This window comes from Miscanthus floridulus, chromosome 18 (genome assembly GCF_019320115.1).
Source record: "Miscanthus floridulus cultivar M001 chromosome 18, ASM1932011v1, whole genome shotgun sequence".
NCBI lineage: Eukaryota > Viridiplantae > Streptophyta > Magnoliopsida > Poales > Poaceae > Miscanthus > Miscanthus floridulus.
Window position 1 is genome coordinate 116,452,384 of NC_089597.1, and position 3,426 is coordinate 116,455,809.

Consider the following 3,426-nt stretch of genomic DNA (forward strand, 5'->3'; position numbering starts at 1 on the left):
AGCATAGCTAGCGATGTCCGAGCACCGAGGAGTCCCTGGCGTAGCTAGCGATGTCCAAGCACCGAGGAGTCTTCGACGTAGCTGGTGACATCCGAGCATCGAGGAGTTCCCGGCGTAGCTGGCGATGTCCGAGCATCGAGGAGTCACCGGCGTAGCTAGCGACATATGAGCACCGAGGAGTTCCCGGCATAGCTGGCGATGTCCGAGCACCGAGGAGTCCCCCGTGTAGCTGGCGACGTCTAAGCATCGAGGACTCCCCAGCATAGCTGGCGATGTCCGAGCATCGAGGAATCCCTGAGCGTAGCGGGTGATGTCCGAGCACCGAGGAGTCCCCAGCATAGCTAGCGATGTCTGAGCACCGAGGAGTCCCCGGCATAGCTGGCAACGTCTGAGCACCGAGGAGTTCCTGGCATAGCTAGCGATGTCTCAGCACCGAGGAGTCCCCGGCGTAGCTGGCAAGGTCCGAGCACTGAGGAGTCCCCGATGTAGCTGGCGACGTCCGAGCACCGAGGAGTCCCCGACGTAGCTGGCAATGTCTGAGCACCGAGGAGTTCCCGGCGTAGCTGGCGATGTCTGAGCACCGAGGAGTCTCCGGCTTACCTGGCGATGTCCGAGCACCGAGGAGTCCCCGGCGTAGCTGGAGAGGTCCGAGCACCGAGGAGTCCTCGGCGTAGCTGGCGACGTCTGAACATCGAGGAGTCCCCGATGTAGCTGGCGATGTCTGAGCACCAAAGAGTCCCTAGCGTAGCTGGCGATGTCCGCAAGGTGAAGTGGGGTGAAGTGTGCCCACTTAGTCCCCGAGCACGAAGAATCCAAACGCCAAGGAGTAACCGACGTAGCTGGCGATGTTCGAGCACCGAGGAGTCCTCGGCGTAGCTGGCGATGTCTGAGCACCGAGGAGCCCTCGGCATAGCTGGCGATGAAGCACGAGCGACGAAACAGCCTGGTCAACTAGTCGGCGGCGAAGTGAGCATTGAGTAGAAGCGACCGGCAAATAGTCCAATCAACCGGTCGGCGACGAAGTCCATGAACCTAGCAGTCTGACAGTTGATCGGTGGAGAAGTCTGAGCACCAGGTGGTCCGATCACATGGATGATGATCCTACAATACAAATATGTAGAATGGGTAGTACATGATGTAAAAATATATGAACTCCAGAGAAAAATCAGCAATGGTGATGAAATAGCGTATGTAGCTCGGCGATCAGTTCGTGTGAAGATGTATTTATATTTAATATAAACCACCCAACTAGTTAGTGTGTAGCTGAGTCTCCAGCCCTAGCTAGTCCGTTAACCATAACGTGGAGCATAGAGCTCATGTGCATGTAGGAAGAACAAAGCGTCGCTAAGGAGCCGCTGCCGACCACCCATAACACAAAGGGCAGACGCTCGTGCACGTGTAGGGAGGAGCCAGAGATAGGGCCATCTCTGGGGATATCCGAGCATCAACATGACTATTCAGGGGTTCAGAAAATCATTTGGAGAGCAAACATGGAGAAAACAACTCAGAGAAATATTATGGCGATATACGAAGATTGGAGAATATTTAGGAAAATATTAAAATGTGACTTAGGTTTTAGAAAGAATGTCTTGTCGGCGGCGTATGTCGTTATCTGGTTGGCGACGTGGGTAGCTCGCTTAATGGCTCAGTTGACGGGTAGAATGAAGTTGATCTCGTGTTGAAGTAGGATGGATGTAGTCAGAGCTTGGTGGTGTCAATCCACGTACGAAGACGTGCGCCGTGGTTGTCGAAGGATGTCGACGTGATCCACCGAGTTGCGGCGAAGGATGTTGATCTTGAGTTACGCCATCTGGTTCACTAGGGATTAGCACGCATAGGCCCCTACCTGGCGCACCAACTGTCGACAAAAGATGCTCGGCAGTCTTCCGAGGGGTATCCCACGAAGGTAGATTGATCGGTGGAGGTGCGCGTAATCCAGAACCGGATGGTGACACAAGGCATAGAGACAACGATTTAGACAGGTTCAGGCCATCTGATCGATGTAATACCCTACGTCCTGTGTCTTTGGTGTATTATCTTGAATATGAGATGTATGTAGATGACCCCTTCCCCTCCTTATATGCTCTGGAGGGATAGGGTTACAAGGAAAGTATCCTATTTGGTACTATACAATATCTTGCGGTGCACGTCGACCAGTGCCGTGCACACCTTGATCTTGTGGGCTGGGCCACCTCTGATGGTGCGGCCCATGTCTTGTCTTGTGGATACCGGGGCCATACCCCCACAATTCCCCAATCATGGACATCTTAAACTCATTAGCCATCATCTTCCCAAACTCTTCACAAAAGTCTTGATTGGTTGATCCAAATATGATGTCATCAACATAGATTTGCAACACAGACAAGTCTTTGCCAATCTTCTTGGTGGCAAGTGTGGTGTCAACCTTGCCCATCATGAACCCTTTAGAGAGTAGGAAATCTCTCAACCTCTCATATCATGCTCTAGGTGCTTGCTTCAAGCCATACAATGCTTTCTTCAACCTGTACACATGGTTAGGCTTCTTGTCATCTTCAAAACTGGAAGGTTGCCCAACATAAACTTCTTCATTGATGTAGCCTTTGAGAAATGCACTCTTGACATCCGTTTGATAGAGCTTGATGTTGTGGGCACAAGCATAGGCTAGTAAGATTATAATTGCTTTCAATCTAGCAACCGGGGCATATGTTTCTCCGAAGTCAAGACCTTCAACTTGTATATAGCCTTGTGCTACCAATCTTGCTTTGTTCCTTACTACTATCCCATCTTGATCTTGCTTGTTTTTATAGACCCATTTGGTGCCAATCACATTGTATCCCCTTGGTCTTTCCACTAACTCACATACGTGATTTCTTGTGAAGTTGTTCAATTCTTCATGCATTGCATTCACCCAATCAACATCCTTCAATGCTTGTTCTATCTTCTTTGGTTCAATGGATGACACAAATAGGAAATGCTCACAAAATGAAGCCAATCTCGATCTTGTTTGTACACCTTTAGAAATATCTCCAATTATAGTGTCCAATGGATGATCCCTTGCAATATGAGTTGGTTGGAGTATTAAAACATTGCTTGCACTTGCTTGATCATTTGGTTGAGATGATGTACTAGCCACTTGATCTTGCACATTGTCATGAGAGCCACTTGTGCTTGCTTGATTAGTATCATCTATCACATTTGAGTTAGAGAGCACTTGCACTTGATCATCTTCTTCATCAATCACTTGCCTAGGCCTGAATTCACCAACATCCATGTTCTTCATGGCATTTGAAAGTTGAATGCCTCTAACATCTTCCAAGTTCTCATTCTTATCTTGGTAACCCTTGGTTTCATCAAATTCAATATCATGAACTTCTTCAAGAGTACCACTTGTTAAGTTACAAACTCTATATGCTTTGCTAGTAGTGGAGTATCCAAGTAAGAATCCTT